General features: G+C 47.5%; 1 protein-coding gene across 34 annotated transcripts in view; it reads left to right on the top strand.

Annotated features, from left to right (window-relative positions):
• The window catches only part of PKIG (cAMP-dependent protein kinase inhibitor gamma), a 98,173-nt gene that overhangs the window by 35,900 nt on the left and 44,983 nt on the right, over positions 1 to 17,290 (top strand). For 3 of the 34 annotated variants that reach the window (XM_070051794.2, XM_070051810.2, XM_089307955.1), the window contains exon 1: positions 8,127 to 8,267. The exons of 28 other annotated variants lie outside the window; for them this stretch is intronic. The gene's annotated coding sequence lies outside the window, so the exon portion shown is untranslated. Of the gene's footprint in view, positions 1 to 8,016; positions 8,268 to 17,290 lie in introns of those variants that run through there. 3 more of the 34 variants (XM_051845022.3, XM_070051812.2, XM_070051783.2) reach the window with 3 other exon arrangements.

The raw sequence follows: 17,290 nt of genomic DNA, 5'->3' as shown, positions 1-17,290 counted from the left end.
CGCAGCAGCTCTCTAGTGAATGGTCTGTGCTGTGATTCATTCGGATCCAAGTGACCTCTAGTTCTTTCACGGACTGGTAGTCTTGTTCTTGATCCTCTCTCTCGTGATATTTGAAATGTACTGGATGTACGGTCCTCATCGAGCTGCCAGGAGCAATGCGGTCCATCCCAGGAAATGGGAAGAAAGCTCCGGGTGTCTCAGTCTCTGTGACCATCTCATCAGAAGTTTCTGCGAAAGGGCTTTCCTGGGTCTGGAGCCCAGAGGCTGCTCGGGGAGCAGAGTCCTGCCTGTACCCTGCACCGTCTCTACCTCACTTCTCTAAAAAACCCGACTTTTCTTGTGTTTTGTTTTCCAGGGACTTTGTGCTCCTCTCTTGATCTTCTTCGCTGTCCTTGGCTTGTCTTGGTCACTTCTGACGTGGCTTGCATCACGGCTGAGGTGCACCAGCAAAGCACAGAGCTCACTGCCTCCCACTTGCAGGTGCAGCTCCAAGGGCTTCCCCCCTGCTTCTCATCGAGGCCTCTGTGTGCTTGGTTTTGTGCTGGGCACTGCAGCTTCTGGGCGAGGCCAGGGCAGTAGAGGGCAGGAGGGCTGTCAGGCAGACGATGTGTTTGATATTCTGATTGTTTCTGTAATAACTAACTCTTCTATAAATGTCTCTTATGTAAAAGTCAGAGTATGCACATATTTGTAGCATTTAGTATATGTTGTCCAAAGGAACTGAAACATTAACAGTATTTTTTCTTTTTGTAGAAATAATACCGTGTTTTTATTATAAAAATAATCTTCATGATATATTATCACCCTGTGCTACCACCCAGAAATATTATTGATTAATAGTTTCTTATGTTTTTTCTATGCAAAATACTATTTTCCCTTTTGCAATTGTGAGCCCCAAAAATGTGTACCTTAACATTCAAATGAGACTTTTTCATGCCGTTAGATATTCTTCTCTAGTAACACTGACTCTGTGATATTGCATCCTAAAGATATGCTGTGGTTCATGTAGCCACTTCATGATTGTGTCTTTTAGGGGTTTTCCTTAGTGCTTTACTGTTTGAAACAGTGCTGAATTGAACAGCTTTGAGTCAAGTGTTCATACAGACAATCTTAATGATTTCTTTAGGTTAAATTCTTAGGAATGAAAGGACTCAGTCAAAGGGCAGATACTTTATTTTTTTAAAGATTTATTTTATTTATTTGAAAGAGTTAGAGAGAGACGCAGAGAAGAGAGAGAGGTCCTCCATCCACTGGTTCACTCCCCAGACGGCCACAACGGCCGGAGCTGCACCAGTCAGGAGCCAGGAGCTTCTTCTGGGTCTCCCACGCAGGCATAGGGGCCCAAGGACTTGGGCCATCCTCCATTGCTATCCCAGGCCACAGCAGAGAGCTGGATCGGAAGAGCAGCAGCTGGGACTAGAACCGGCGCCCATATGGAATGCCGGCACTTCAGGCCAGGGCTTTAACCTGCTGCACCACAGCGCCGGCCCCTGGGCAGATACTTTAAAAAAAAAAAAGATAAACTTTATTTTTAAGCCAGTTTTAGATTCACAGCAAAATTGATGGAAAACTACAGAGTGTGTCCATACGCACCCTGTTCGGGTAACTTTTAGGGACCTCAAGCTGGCCTTCAGGAAGGTTGTGGTGGTCTCTGTTCTCACCTACATTCCGCCTCCCTATCCCCACAACACTGGGTATTATCATTGAAAAGAAATCCTAGCTAAAGCTCACCTAGTCCAGTCTTCAGAAGACAATTTTCTCCCTTCTGAAATCCCTATTTATGTTATTCATCCCATTGTTATTGATTGTGGCTGGTGATAGCTGAGTTCTGCCCATCTTTCTTTGTTTTCCAACTTAATAAAAATCCTAAAAGTCATACATGTATGAAAAATGAATATTCAGAAAGAACAGAAAGTACAAAGAAACAAGTCTCTCTCTCCACCCGCCCTCCCAAGGCCTTCCCATAAAAGCGACTTGTTTTTCAGTTTACTGGTTTTATATTTGTGATGGTCACCTTCCAGACTCTAAAAAAAATGCACAGATGTGAATTTTCTTCCCCATTTGTCTTTTTTGACAGTCACTTCAGTAAGCAACTCTGCAGTGTTAGAATTGAGATGTCTCTGGAGCTCTGATACTTGCTTTTCTTGCTGGATTTGTGCTTCTTGTGTGGCCTCAGAAAACCGCTCCTGCTGCCTCTGAAGCTCATCCCTGCATTTGGCGTGATTGCCAGGGTGAGGGTGTTTGGGGGAGGAGGGCTCCAGGCTGCTGAGTTGCATCACATTCGCCCGGAAGTGGCAGGCCCACCCCGTCATTCTGAACCTCTCTACTCCTCTGTGAGAAAGGAAGACATGGCACTCCTCCGCTTCCTCCACCTCCTGTACCTCATAGTTACAGTTTGTTAAAGCAAAAAGATCTGTTTTGTTTTGAGTTTGTTTAATGTAGTCACGGGGGGAAGTCAAAAGTCAACAGGAAGAGCAGGCTGGCTCTTTGACAATGGCATCAGTGTGCTGGCCTCTGTGCTCAGTATTCATGTCAGTCATTTCCACCTGTTGTTTCATGTGCAGTTGGTAGGTACTGGCGCCCAAGGAGCAAGTTGAGGGGTGAGGTGCATCTGATCCCGCCGAGTTGTAGCTGTCTGTTGTGTTTTTTACTTCTCTCAGTTGACTGTTTACTCTGTACAGAGATCACATTGCATCCATCTTTATACCTTCAGGATCCTGTGTATCAGGTCCCCCAAAATGTTTGTGCATGAATGAATTTTGCTTCTTATGCCTTGTGTATAAACTCTGGTTATACAATGGCTTGTGATACGCATTGTCAGCAGCAAGCAATGACTGTGTTGCAATTTCCCTAGGGCAGGAGTGCTTGAACTTGGTCTGTAGACCTGTAATGGATCCCAGGATGGCCTTCAGGCACTCCCAAATCCCCTGCAAGTATATTCATCTCAAGATTTTCTGCAGAGAAGGATCTTAGCTTTCATTAGATAATTTCATTAGGTATATGTGAGCTCAAATGAGTAGGAATCACTACACCAATATAAAAAGCTGTTCAGTAGGGTGAAGTAGCCAACTTTTTATATATATATATATATATATATATATATATATATATATGTATATATATATATAATGTATCAATTATTCCTTGATCCACTTGATAGATAAAATATACATGACTCATATGTCTCAGCACTTTAAGATCCAGATCACATCAGCTTGACCCCTTGTTTCAGACCCTCTGGGAGTCCAAAGTTTCCCCAAGATCCTGTAGAATCTTTAGGAGGGAAAGGGTTATATAAGGGGCTCATGGTTATATAAGGCCCTCTGTGCCTTCTGTTTCAGTCTGTCAGTCCAGAATTGAAATTCACTCCTATACTTGGTTTTCCTCAAGAATAAAGAATATACTCACAAAAGACATTTACAAACCTTATCGGTTGGGCATTTGGCCATAAAGTTTCTGGTTGGGGGATACCTACATCCCAAACTGGAGTGCCTGGGTTTGGCTCCACTCCCAATTCCAGCTTCCTGTTAATGCCCCCTTGGAGGCAGCAGATGATAGCCCAACTGCTTGGGCCCCTGTCACCCGTGTGGAAGACCTTGGCTTTGTCTCAGCCCAGCCCTGGCCATCGAAGGCATTTGGGGCGTGGGCCAACAGATGTGAGTGAGAAGCTCACTTGCTGTCTCTGTCTTTGTCTCTTTCTCTTTCTCTCCGTCTGCCTTGCAAATAAATAAATATTTTTTAAAAGATTTTTTTTTTATTTACTTGAAAGTTAGAGTTACACAGAGAGACTAGGCAGAGAGAGAGAGAGAGAGGTCTTCCATCTGCTGGTTCACTCCCTAATTGGCCACAACAGCCGGAGCTGTGCCAATGAGGAGCCCAGAGCTTCTTCTGTGTCTTCCACTTGGGCATGGGGACCCAAGGACTTGGCCATCTTCTACTGCTTTCCCAGGCCATAGCAGAGAGCTGGATCGGAAGTGGAACAGCCAGGACTTGAACCAGCGCCCATACAGGATGCTGGCACTGCAGGCGGTGGCCTTACCCACTACACCCCAGCGCCAGCCCCAATAAATAATTTTTTAAAAGATTTATTGTATTTATTTGATAGTTATGGAGAGAGGTAGACAGAGAGAGATCTTTCATCCACTGGTTCACTCCCTAAATGGCTACAATAGCCAGAGTTGAGCCGATCTGAAGCCAGGAGCCAGGAGCTTCCTATGGGTCTCCCATGCAGGTACAGGGGCCCAGGGACTTGGGCCATCTTCTGCTTTCCTGGGCCATAGCAGAGAGCTAGGACTTGAACCAGCACCCATATGGGATGCTGGCGCTTCAGGCTGGGGCTTTAACTTGCTGCACTACAGTGCCAGCCCCAAGTAAATAAATTTTAAGAAGGCATTATCGGGCTGGCACCATAGCACGGTGGGTTAATGCTCCGCCTGTGGCGCCGGCATCCCATATGGGTGCCAGTTCGAGTCCTCGCTGTTCCACTTCCAGTCTAGCTCTCTGCTGTGGCCTGGGAAAGCAGTAGAAGATGGGCCAGGTCCTTGGGCCCCTGCACCCATGTGGGAGACCAGGAAGAAGCGCCTGGCTCCTGGCTTCGGATCGACGTAGCTCCAGCTGTTGCGACCATTTGGTCAGTGAACTTACGGAAGGAAGACTCTCTCTCTCTCACTCTCACTCTCACTATCTGTAACTCTACCTTTCAAGTAAATAAATAAATGAAATATTTTTTAAAAAGGCATTATCAGCTTTGATAGATCACAGATTTATCCCTGGCATCCTAGTTCTTCTTTCTGTGTGGTGCAGAGCTCTTTAGCAACTGCCAGTTTGTGTGTGTGGTGTTTTGCATAGGTCAGCCCAGAGGCGTCAGCTGCTAAAAGTCCATCCATGTGAGGGGAGCCTCTCTTTAGGAGGCAGAGAGGATTATATGAACTTTTTTCCTGTTTGTTATACATTTTATTTATTTTCACTTTATTTAAAAGGCACAAAGAGCTTTTCCATGTGCTAGTTCAGTCCCTAAATGCCTGCAGCAGCTGAAGCTGGGTCAGGCCAGAGCCAGGGCCCCAGAACTCCGTCCAGGTCTCCTGCAAGAGCACCAGGGACCCAAGTACTGCCCTCCCTGCTGCCTTCCAGAGTACACAGCGCCAGGGTACTGGATCAGAAGTGGAGGAGCCAGACACTTCAGTACAGGATGTGGGCACTCCAAGTGGTGACTTACCACTGCTCCAAACACCTGCCCCTATGTGTGTGTGTGTATGTGTATATATATTTAATTTATTTATTTTGAAAGTCATAGTTATAGTGAGAAAGAGAGAGACAGAGATATCTTCCATTTGCTGGTTCACTCCCCAGGTGGCTGCAATGGCCAGGGCTGGGCCAGCCTGAAGCCAGAAACTAGGGGCTTCATTTGGGTCTCTCACGTGGGTGGCAGGGGTCCAAACACTTGGGCCATCTTCTGCTGCTTTTCCCAGGCCACTAGCAGGGAGCTGGATCAGAAGTGGAACAGCCAGGACACAAACCAGTGCACATATGGGATGCTGGTGTCACAGACAGCGGTTTTACCTGCTATGCCACAGTGCCACCCCAGTGCTATGTTTTTGTTTTTTGTTTTTTATTTGATTTGATTCATTTTATTTATTTGAAAGGCAGAGTCACAGAGAGAGAAAGGAAGAGACACCCAGAGAGAGAGAGAGAGAGCCTCCATCTGCTGGTTCACTCTGCAAATGGCCACAACAGTCAGGACTGGGTGAGACAGAAGCCAGGAGCCAGGAGCTTCTGGGTCTCCCAAGTGGGTGTGGGGTCCCAAGCACTTGGGCCATCTGCTGCTGCTTTCTCAGGTGCATTAGCAGGGAGCTGGACTGGAAGTGGAGCAGTGGGGCCTCGAACTGGTGCCCACATGGGATGCCGGTGCTCCAGGCAGCAGCCTAACCTGTGACGCCACACACCAGCCCCCAGCGCTGTGTTTTTATTAAGAAACTCTGTTACTTCACTGTCAGTGTCAGCCCTTGTCATGGACCCTGTCAGCACAGTGACAGTCTTGTTCATACATGGAACGAAAGAGGAGGAGCCCTTTACTTTGAGATCTACTAACTAGTTTTCATCACTGTCCCATAAATTGAGTTTCCTCCTCTAAATTTCTTTGGTTTTATTAATCTTTTTTAAAAAGGATTTATTTTATTTATTTGAAGGGCAGAGTTACAGAGCCAAAGGGAGAGAGGGATCTTCTATCTGCCACTTCACTCCCCAGATAACTGCCGCAGTCTGCGCTGGGCCGGACCAAAGCCAGGTGCCGGAACTCTAAGTCTCCTACATGGGTGGCAGAAGTACAAACGCTTGGACCATCTTCCACTGCCTTCCCAGGTGCATTGGCAGGGCTCTGGATTGAAAGTGAAGCACCACTCTTATGGGATGCTGGCATTGCAGGCTGTGGCTTAACCTACAGTGCCACGATGCTGGCCCTCGTTTTATGTTTAATGAATATAACATTAATGTGCATTTTATAAAAATTAGAACAACATGGAATTAGGCAGTTTAATGACACTCTTTCTTTAAACCCACTGTCCAGGAATAGCCTCTGTGAACAACTTGGTGTCTTGTATGGCCTTTCATAGCTTTGAATGTATGTGGCAACAGCAGCCAAACTGCCTGTGATCCAGGTCATGGGCATTGGCTCATTAAGTCCTCGCAGAGCTGCTTGAGAGGGGGTGGGGGCTGTTCACCATAAAGTAAGCTCGAGGCTTTTGGCTGACCAGGGACTCGCCTAGGCTTGTTGCTAATATTTGCTGTTATAAGCAATGTGCAGTTGCTGAGATGTCTCTAACTGGGTGTTCTTGTCTGATTATCTCTGTGTGATAAATTTCCACAAATAGAATTCCTTGGTGTGCACGTTTGAACTTTTGGTTCATGCTGAGAGGAATGGTTAAAAGCTTGGGCTTTGTAGTCACACGCAGCAGTAGTGTCCAACATGTAGGAAAAATGCAATGCAAGACCAGGGCCTGCTCTGCAGAGCTGGCATTTGAGTGTAGGACAGGGATGTGGGGTAGCAGCGAAACGAATGAGGGAGCAAGAAAAGTAGTGGTCTGTGCAGCTATGGAAAGAAAATGACATGAGAGATGCATCGTTCGGTTGGATGGGTCACGGGAGTGCTGCTGAAACAGGGATACTTGAGCTTCAAGTCTGAGTGACAAGAATGTTCTTACGTCCTTGGAATTCCCAGAAATGGGATCATGGGCTCAAAGACGCATACGTTAAAAATTTTAGTGTAGTATTGACAAAGTGACCTGCAAAGCAGCCGAAAATCATTTACATTCTCTGCACATACAGAAATGCATGAGTCCGTCACGCAGCAGAACTTTTCTCCTGATAGTAAAACATAGAGCTGCTGAGGGCAGGCACTTTGGCTCAATGGGAAGGACACACCAGGATGCCCACATTCCAAATCGGAGTCCGGCTTAAGGCCTGCCTCAGCTTCCAGTTCCGGTTACCTACTAATGCTCCTGCGAGGCAACAGAAGCTGGCTCAAGAACTTGGGTTCTGCTGCCCATGTGGGAGACCCAGATGAGTTCCTGGCTCCTGGCTTCAGTCTGGCCCAGCCCTGGCTGTTGCATTAGAGGGGTAAACTAGTGGATGGAAGATATCTCTCCATCTCCATGTCTGTCTGTCTGTCTGTCTCTTGCTCTCTCTCTCTTTCTCTGTTTGCCCTTCAAATAAAATGAAAATGAGCAAATAGAAATAAAAGTGGGGTCATCAAAAGTTGTCATAGGGACTTTTCCATTTGTCTTCTAATGGCCTTCATTAGCCAGGGAAAAGATAAGAAAACAAGTCAGCTCCTTTGAGGAATCCGTTCTGTTCCCTCTCCCTGAACAGTCCACCACCACCCATTACCCCCAGAAACCCTTTTCCTCCTGCATGGACCTTTTTCTCTGTGCCCGTTCCTGCCTGCGTTGTGTGATCAGACTGGAAGCCTGCAGCATTTTAGCCAGAGTTCATGTTGGTTAACAACCACTTTTCCATCTTTAGAATTAGGTAATGCCTGGCTCTGGGGAGGTGCCGACCAGCATCGCTATTGCTGTGAAAACAAGGCAGCTTTAGAGGTAGGCTGGTTTTTCTAAACAGCTCGTTGTCAGGGCTGTGACACCTTCTGTGAGTTAAAACCCTGCAGAAGGCTCTGCACATCTTCTTGTTACAGTCAAGCCCTCTCCTGTGTGGGACGCGCTAGGGCAGGGCCATTGGTGAAGACCGCACACTGCGACTGCTGCTGCCCGGAGCCGGTGGGTACTAAGCCCTGTGTTGCTTGTTTGGCATGTGTATGTTCGCGTACCGTTTGTGGTCTCTGCCGAGAGCTCTGTGTCGTCCTCTGAGCTGTGCTGGGAGAAGTGTGTTCTGCGCGTTCTCGAGCGGAGGTCAGCAGCATTACGGTGCAGTTACGCTACACAGCTCGTGCAGTACGGCTTTGTCCCTTTATGCAAAAGCTGTGTATTTTTGATAGAACAGACATGTATTAGAATTTAATTTCTGATTCAAGCCTAAAAGAGAATGCTCCGTACTTCAGACTCATAGACAAATAGATTGAGTCACTTGTTCTTAAATGTGATTTCTCTTTATAATCTTTTTTAAACTTAGCAAATCAAATGAGACATCCCGAGGGCAATGTGTGTGAGCAAGGGGCCCGGGGTGGTGTGGGGAGAGAATGTGTTTGGTGAAATTGTCCAGGAGCAAAGCACCGCTCACTTGAAGCCCAGAGATTTGTCATCCAAATATGTGCAGATTGCTGGTGCTATAAATAGTTTGAACTCAAGTAAACAGCCTCTTCCCCCAAGCTGCTGCGTGGCCATTATTCAGACGCCAGCCCAGGCTGGGGCGCAGCATCTCACACCAGGCTCAAGGCACTTGGGCTGCCTCTCTACCTGGGAGACATGAGCTCTCAGAGGGTCCCCCGCTTCGGCTCCCCCTGCCCCAGCCTGTTGTACAGCTTTGTCAACTCGCCTCTGTTCTAGAGCAGCACAGAGCTGAGATTCCTGGCACTATTTAAAGCCCTGGAGCCACATGGCCAACGCGTGAAGACTGAGCAGGCACAGACGTTCGCTTTTCGGGCAGAAGCACGCACAGCTCATCTGTGTCTTTGGAGCCAGGAAGAGCGGTGCTGGTTGTCAGAACTGCGCCGCGCCGCCCGTGCCAGCGCTGATCTGCTGTACGCCAGGCGGGCAGGCTGCTGGCATTCGGGGAGCCCTTTTGAGGACTCACACGAAATGTTGACAGTAGAGCAAGTGAGGACATTCCACGGTTTATTACTCTATTTCCTTTGGAAAAAATATGTCTGGTTTTTCTTTTTAAATTCCTGCTTCAGCTGCGTTCACTTACAGTGACTCTTAGGTCAGCTGCCTGTGGGAGGTTCTGAATAACTGGGCATTCTGATGTTGAGGAGGGGACACATGATAAGGTGTGGTAGTGGGAATACTAGATTAAGAGTCAGCAAGCCTGGGACTGGTGTTGCGGCGTAGCAGCAGTTAGGCATTGCCTGTGCTGCCAACATTCTATATGGGTGCTGGTTCAAGTCCCAGCTGCTCTGCTTCTAATGCAACTCCCTGCTAATGCATCCAGGAAAGCAGCAGAAGATGGCCCAAGTATTTGGGCCCCTGCACCCACACAGGAGACCCGGAAGAAACTCCAGGCTCCAGGCTTCGGCCTGGCCCAGCCCTGGCTGTTGTGGGCATTTAGGGAGTGAACCAGCAGATAGAAGATCTCTCTTTCTCTGTCTTTGTCTCTCCCTCTCTCTGTGTAACTCTGCCTTTCAAATTAAAATAAATCTTTAAAGAAAAAAGTCAGGAAACCTGGATTCCTGGGCAAATTGCCTGCCTTTTCTTAACTTTAGTTTTTTCATTTTCCAAGTGAGGGTAGACTGTCTCTCCTGCTGCATGGGGTGGATGAGAAATTTTATGTCAAAGTACTTCTGGATTAGTACTTGGGGATGGGGGAGGACAGGTTGGGTAGGGAAAGGAGTTTGGCATTAGAGTCTCGCTGGCCTGGCCTTCGCTGACTTCATGTTTCAGCCTCGGTGTTTTCGTCTGAAAGATGAGGATAGCAGTCCCTTCCGGCCAGGAGTGTTCTGAGAACGTGTGCTAGCATAAAGCCTTGACAGACCGACAGCAGTGAAATGGCAGTGATGGTAATTATTACACTTAATGTGGAGGTACTCCCCTCGGGGATTTGGGATTCCAGACCTTCAGAAACATTCAATTTGAAGGTGTTGGGATTAGCTAAGGGCCCTACCAAAAGCTGATTACTAATAATCTGATAATAAACTAATAAACTGATAATAATGACTTTTTAGAATCAAATAATACTTGAGCTTGGTTGAAAGAAGAAAAAAAGTCTTGAGTCCAGAAAGGCTCCCACCTCCTTACCTCTTGCCCCGAGGCAGTCGACTTATTTTCTGCATTTACTTCTTTTGCTGGTTCCCTCTAATATCACCTCTATTTTTTGGGGGGGGGGAATTTATTTTATTTATTTGAAAGGCAGAGTTGCAGAGGGAGAAGGAGAGACAGAGAGAGAGAGATCCTCCATCTGCTGGTCCACGCCCCAGATGGCCACATTGGCAGGGGCTGGGCCAGGCTGAAGTCAGGAGCCCAGCTGCGGTCAGGTCTCCCCTGTGTGTTCAGGGACCCAAGCACTCGGGCCATCTCCTACTGCTTTCCGAGCGCATTAGCAGGGAGCCGGATTGAAGTGCAGCAGCCGGCACTGGAACCAGTCCTTGTATGGGATGCCGGTGTCCAAGGCGGAGGCGTAACCTGCTGTGCCACAGTGCCGGCCCCTCTATTTGTTTTCTGAAATTTTTTTCCCACAATGGCGTCTGCATTAGTTTTGCTTAGTTCTTCTCACAGTCAATATCATTGAAAACTCAAAAGCAGCTCACCCCCTTGCTCATGCTTTTTTATCTTCCGCCCAGTCTTCTTCCCAAGAGCACACACCGCAGGTTCTGGTCACTGTTGAATCCGGTGTTTTTCTCCAGATAGCTAGTTAGTATTCTGTGTAGCCGTCTCTGTTTTCTTAAAAGGATTGTGATGTTTCAAACATGTGTAAAACTGGAGATTCTGTAATGAGCCCTCACCTGCCGTTACCCAGCTCCCAGATCGGCAGCCTGGGACCAGTCCCGTTTCATCGGCTCCTGTTGCCACTTTCCTCCTGCTACTAGGTAATTCTGGAGTAAGTTCTAGACAGACCGTTCATCAATAACTACTTCTTAAAAAGAGATTTATTTATTTAATTTAAAGGCAGATTTACAGAGTGGGGAGGTGGGTGGGCGAAGAGGTCTTCCATTCGCTGGTTCACTCTCCAAATGGCTGCAACGGCCGGAGCTGGGCCAATCCGAAGCCAGGAGTGAGGAGCTTCTTCTGGGTCTCCCTTGTGGATAGCAGGGGCCCAACAGCTTGAGTCATCTGCTGCTGCTTTGCAGGTGCATAAGCAGGGAGCTGGATCAGAACTGGAGCCTCTGGGACTCGAACCTGTGCCCATCAGTAACTACCTGCTCTGCCATAACACTGGCCCTATCAATAACTACTTAATAAGGACTGCCCTTGTTTAGATACAACTGCACTACTCCTATAACCCATGAAATTATTAATAATTAACCCCTCGTTATTAACAAAAATTTCCAATCAATGAAATTTTTTTCTCTAATCAGATCCAAACAAGTACCACACGTTTTTCCTAACTTGTCAGTGGAGGTGTTGCCTGCTGACTTGTCGAATGGCTGTGAGGCTTTCATTCCTTTGTGAGCGCACAACCGCCCTCATGCTCCCTTTCCTCCAAGGATCACAGTTTCTAGTAAAAGTTGTATTCAATATTTTACAGTTGTGGGATTATAAATATTATTTAATTCAGAGCCAGTAGCATCCTAATTATTTTTCTTTTCTGTATGACTTTGTTTTTCCCAGACTTCAGTAATAGCCTGGTGTTTGTTTGCTTGGTTTTCCTGGTTCCTCGTTGCTTAGCCTTTCCACACGTCACTGTATGCAGACCTGTGGGGAGTCTGTCACTTGGGTTTTCCTGGAGCCTTTGTCCTCCTCCTCTAATCAGCCAGGTTCTTTCCAGGCTAGAGGCTCCGCTGAGCCCAGAGCTGCCCTCGTCATCCTGGCATTCCTTTCACCTCTGTCACGGTAGTGCCCTGTTTTCTGACTACTGCTTTTTCCTAACTTTAAACCGTCATTTAGGGGAAACAGATTCTCCAGGAACTTACTGAGAAAATAGTGCATGAGAAATCAATTGTTCCAAGTCCTTGCATAGCTAAAAATACCTTTATCTTGCCCAGTTAAGCATAGAATTCTTGGTTCCAAATAATTTTCCTTTAGGACTTTCCTATTGTCTTCAGTACTGGGGCTAAGAAGTCTGATACCAATCTGATTCTTTTCTTCTGAAACAGGCTGTTGTCCCTCGGGAAGCCTTTTGAATTGTTTTCTTCTGAATTCTGGAAGGTTAGAAGGCAGTCTAGCTACATTCCTACTCAGCACTTTTCAGATTTCTCAGTTCAAATATTCAGATCTCCCCATTAGCTCTTAGAAGATTTCCTTGTTTCTTAGATGTATTTTTTTTCTGAAATTTTTATTTAATCTGATGTTAGACTTCCTAGATTATTGCTTTATAACAAGATCCTTTTTTATCCTATGAATATTTTTCCCTTATATTTTGAAAGATGTCTTATCTTCTAGTCTTTCTACTGGATTGTTAATTTCAGAATTCATATTGTTAATTTCTAAGAGCTTGTTTTGTTTTTTGAAGATAATATAATTTATCAGTTTATTAAGCAAAATAGGATGTTAATTGCATCAGGTTGTATGGCATCAAAGATTTTTTTAGTAAGCTTTTATTTAATAAATATAAATTTCATAGGTACAGCTTTTGGATTGTAGCAATTCTTCCCCCCATACCCACCCTCCCACACCCACTCCCGTCCCACCTCCTACGCCCTCTCCAATCCCATTCTTCATTAAGATTCACTTTTAATTATCTTTATATACAGAAGACCAACTCTATACTAAGTAAAGATTTCAACAGTTTGTACCCACACAGACACTCAAAGTATAAATTACGACTTGAAGACAAGTTTTACAGTTAATTCTCACAGTACCACTAGAGATCCTACATGGGGAACAAGTATACAGTGACTCCCATTGTTGATTTAACAATTGACACTCTTATTTATGACATCAGTAATCACCCGAGGCTCTTGTCATGAGCTGCCAAGGCTATGGAAGCCTTTTGAGTCCACAAACTCCATCATTATTTAGACAGGGCCATAAGCAAAGTGCAAGTTCTCTCCTCCCTTCAGAGAAAAGTACCTCCTTCTTTGATGGCCCCTTCTTTCCACTGGGGTCTCATTCACAGAGATCTTTCATGTAGGTCATTTTTTGCCACCATTTTGGCTTTCCACGCCTGAAATGCTCTTGTGGGCTTTTTAGCCAGATCCAAATGCCTTAAGGGCTGATTCTGAGGCCAGAGTAGGAGCTTGTTTTTTGTTTGTTTGTTTGTTTGTTTGTTTTGACAGGCAGAGTGGACAGTGAGAGAGAGAGAGACAGAGAGAAAGGTCTTCCTTTGCCGTTGGTTCACCCTCCAATGGCTGCTGCAGCCAGCGCACCGCGCTGATCCAATGGCAGGAGCCAGGTGCTTCTCCTGGTCTCCCATGGGGTGCAGGGCCCATGCACTTGGGCCATCCTCCACTACACTCCTGGGCCACAGCAGAGAGCTAGCCTGGAAGAGGGGCAACTGGGACAGACTCCGGTGCCCCAACTGGGACTAGAACCTGGTGTGCCGGCGCCGCAGGCGGAGGATTAGCCTAGTGAGCCGTGGCGCCGGCACAGAGCTTGTTTTTAATCAATTTATTTCTTTATGTTTTATGGACAGATATCTTCAAAATCTCTGAAAACTAAAGAATTTTTTAAAAAAACTTCTTGTGTGAATTTTCTTTTTCTCCGTAGGGTCTGTTTCCTTTTTGTTTTAGTCTTGGCCACGCTGTAGGTTTTCTTCTAATGCCCTGTGATGCTCCTCCTGGCCGTTCACGTTTGGTAATGAAAGACTCCTTCCAGGGGCGAGGCCTTGCTTTCCTGTGGAAGGGCTTGGTTTTCCCACAGGCCTCTCCCTGCCTGGGGAGCTGCTGGAAGCTCCCTGCACCAAGTGGCAGGGTGCACTTTGCTGTGGGGCACATGAACTGGGGCCTCAAATGTCAGAGGAAGCCAGCCAGGGTCACTACCTGTGCTTTCTACAGAGCTTCCAGGCCTCCTGTGCACTCTGGGTGTGGGGGCTGAAGCCCCGGCACCGGACCTTCAACGAGGTCAACAGCGTCGCCCTGCTTCACTGACGGCTCTGAGCCTGAGTGCCTACAACAGTACCTGGCACAGAACAGGAAACCCAGTAGTATTTTCTACACATGCACACGCACATGCACACACACACACACACACACGCACACACACAGTAGCCCAGGCCTGGAGGAAATCAATAGCATGCTTTAAAACAAAAAAGAGCCATGTCTTTTTGTGTCCTTTCTCCTAAGTCCTGTCTCCATATCTGCCCTCTCCAGACCAGGGCTCCCTGGGGCCCCACACAGCCACTTGCGTTGGGGCTTTCTTGTCCCTGTGCTCTGAACTTCAGCTTCCCTATGCCTTTGGGCTTCTGTGACTCTCTCCTGTCCCTCAGGAGTTATTTAACATGAACTCCGTTACTCTGTAATGATCCTCTCCAAGAGGGAAAACAGTTTCTGGTTTGGAAGACATGGCTCTTTTTTGTTTTAAAGCATGTTATCGTTTTATTCCAAGCCTGGACTATGTGTGTATGTGGGGGTGGGGGGTGCACACATGCATGTGTGTGTGCGTGTGTGTGTTTAGAAAATACTATTGGGTTTCCTGTTCTGTACCAGGTACTGTTGTAGGCACACAGGATCAGATCCATCAGTAAAGCAGGGAGACATGTTGTTGACCTCATGGAGCTTAAAGTCCAGGAGGGCAACACACAGTTTGTACTGACAGTGATGTGTGTTAAGGATTGTGAAGAAGGGAGAACATGGGACCAGCACAGCAGGGGGAGCTAAGGTGACTCAGAAGGCATCCCTAAGAAGTGACCTTGAATTTGAGATCTGATGACCGAGCAGGAGTTGAACAAAACAAGAAGGAAGAAGAAGACAGTGTTGCAGCCTTCCAGGGTGTGCATTTTTTGGGTGCAGGCTCTCTGGAGTCAGGCCTCCTGGCTCCTGCCAGCTGTCCGTCAGACACACTGCATCAGCGGTTTCTGGAGGCCAGGAAGTAGCCTCAGAACCCGGCACCTGACTGTAAACCACTAGGTGTACTCTGAAGCCAACGTTACGTACATTCAGCAGACGTGGCAGCGGGGGTGGGGGGGGGGGTTGGTTCTTCTCCACTCCCTGCCCCTGCGAAGTAACAAAGGTTTCTGACTTCAAAACCATCTTGAGCAGAGCATAAGTGTGGTTCCTCCTGTGGGGCGCTGCACTAGGAGGTTAACTGGTTGTTTCTGGGTAGTGGGATAATGAATGATTTTCCTCCCTGTCCTCCTGTTCTGTGTATTTGCTCTTTTATAACATACACTCCTTGTAATTGGAAAGAAAACAAAATCTACTCTGATTTATGAATCTCCGTGAGTATGCTTCCCAGTTGACCAGAAAAAGCAAGGCCGGGCTGACTGTGGCAGAGTGAGGAAGTGGGGACATCGCGACGGCAGGGACCTGCCCTTGACGGCTGAGGAGCTGACTGCAGTTCACAGCAGCAGTTTGTGCTGGAAAGCGAGTCATGGTGGCCAGAATCAATTAATTCACACGCTCCATCCAACAGATCCTCTTCAGGTACTAGCTGAACGAATCACTGGGCTCATCTGTGTCTGGACTTTCCCCATGTGTCGAGTGGCGGTAAAATCATGCCTACCGCATCAGGATCGCTGTGGGATTAGAGATGACTTATATAAAGCAGTTAGAACATTACCTGCGAATGGTTCACACTCAGTAGAAGTTTGGGTTTGTTTATGATGTCCTTATTTAAATAAGCGCCTCAATACTTACAAAATGCTGCTAACTTAGACACAGATCTTTTCCTTAAGATCAGATGCTAGCAGAGGCATAAGACCTGCCCAGAACTAAATAGATATCTCAAAGGAGAAAGGGATATGTTTCTTTAGTTTTTTAAATATTTATTTAAATCTGATTGAAAGGCAGAGTGACAGAGAGCGAGAGATCGTCTGTCCATTGGTTCACTCCCCAAATACCCGCAGCAGCTAGGCCAAAGCCAGGAGCCCAGAACTCCAACCAGGTCTCCCAGATAGGGGGTGGGCTGCTTGCTCAGGCATATTACGGGAAGCTGGATCAGAAGAGGAGCAGGCAGCAGTATGGGATGCAATATGGGATGTGGGCACTGCAACCCCTGCCCCAGGGATATGTTTCGTAAGAGAGACACGTGAGGAATAAGGACGTTCAGAGGTAGGGAAGACCTGGTCCGGGTGGGGTGGGGGAGGGGGGACAACAGGGCTGTCTGTGCGCACACACGCAGCCTGCCTCCTGCGCCCTGGGACTGTCTGAAGCACAGCCCACGTTTCTTGTGGGAAAGCCCTTTCAGTTCCGACGCAGCCCGGCCCCAGGCAGCCCTGAGCCTGAGCAGCCTGGGCAGCTTCGCCTGCGTCTTTGTCGCAGCTGGAAGGTGTGAATGGTAACGTGTCCTGTGCCTGACGGCTGTGAGGGTTCTGCAGAGCGGTGTTCGTGACGTGCTTGGCACAGTGCGGGGGCCCAGTCCACAGTGTGTGTCCACTGCTGTCCCTGGTCATCCAGAAGGAGCGTGCCTGTGCTCACGGATCCCGCCACAACTGTGGGGTTGTTCGTCCGTGAGGCAAGCGTTACTGAGTACGTGTCCTGGAGGAAAATGGTGTATGGTACTGTTGTGTTTATGAATGGGCTCGTTACCATTGTTTTTGTTCAAATAATACGATTCAGAGCATCAGGTGTAAGGTGGCCCGGGTCCGTTTCCTGTCGCCCACTGCGCAGCTGGAGTAAAGGCGCGGCCACACGTCGGCCCGGCCTGTGGTCCCTGCGGCTTGCCCGACGGCGCTCAGCGAACATGCTCTTCTCCCTTCTGGGGAGGACAGGGCCTTCTTTGTGTCGTCGTCACATCATCAGGGCAGAGGACGTGAAATTGTCAGGATCAGAAAGTAGTGTCCTGCTGTGAAGACTGGGCAGCGGGGTGTTGTGAGGATTTGTGAATTTACAGCGTGTGCCAACTCACACGAGAGCCCCACAGGACCAGCGGAG

Source organism: Oryctolagus cuniculus, chromosome 11, assembly GCF_051225735.1.
Source record: "Oryctolagus cuniculus isolate XC-2025 breed Fujian yellow rabbit chromosome 11, ASM5122573v1, whole genome shotgun sequence".
Taxonomy (NCBI): domain Eukaryota; kingdom Metazoa; phylum Chordata; class Mammalia; order Lagomorpha; family Leporidae; genus Oryctolagus; species Oryctolagus cuniculus.
This window is presented reverse-complemented; position numbering and strand designations above follow the sequence as displayed.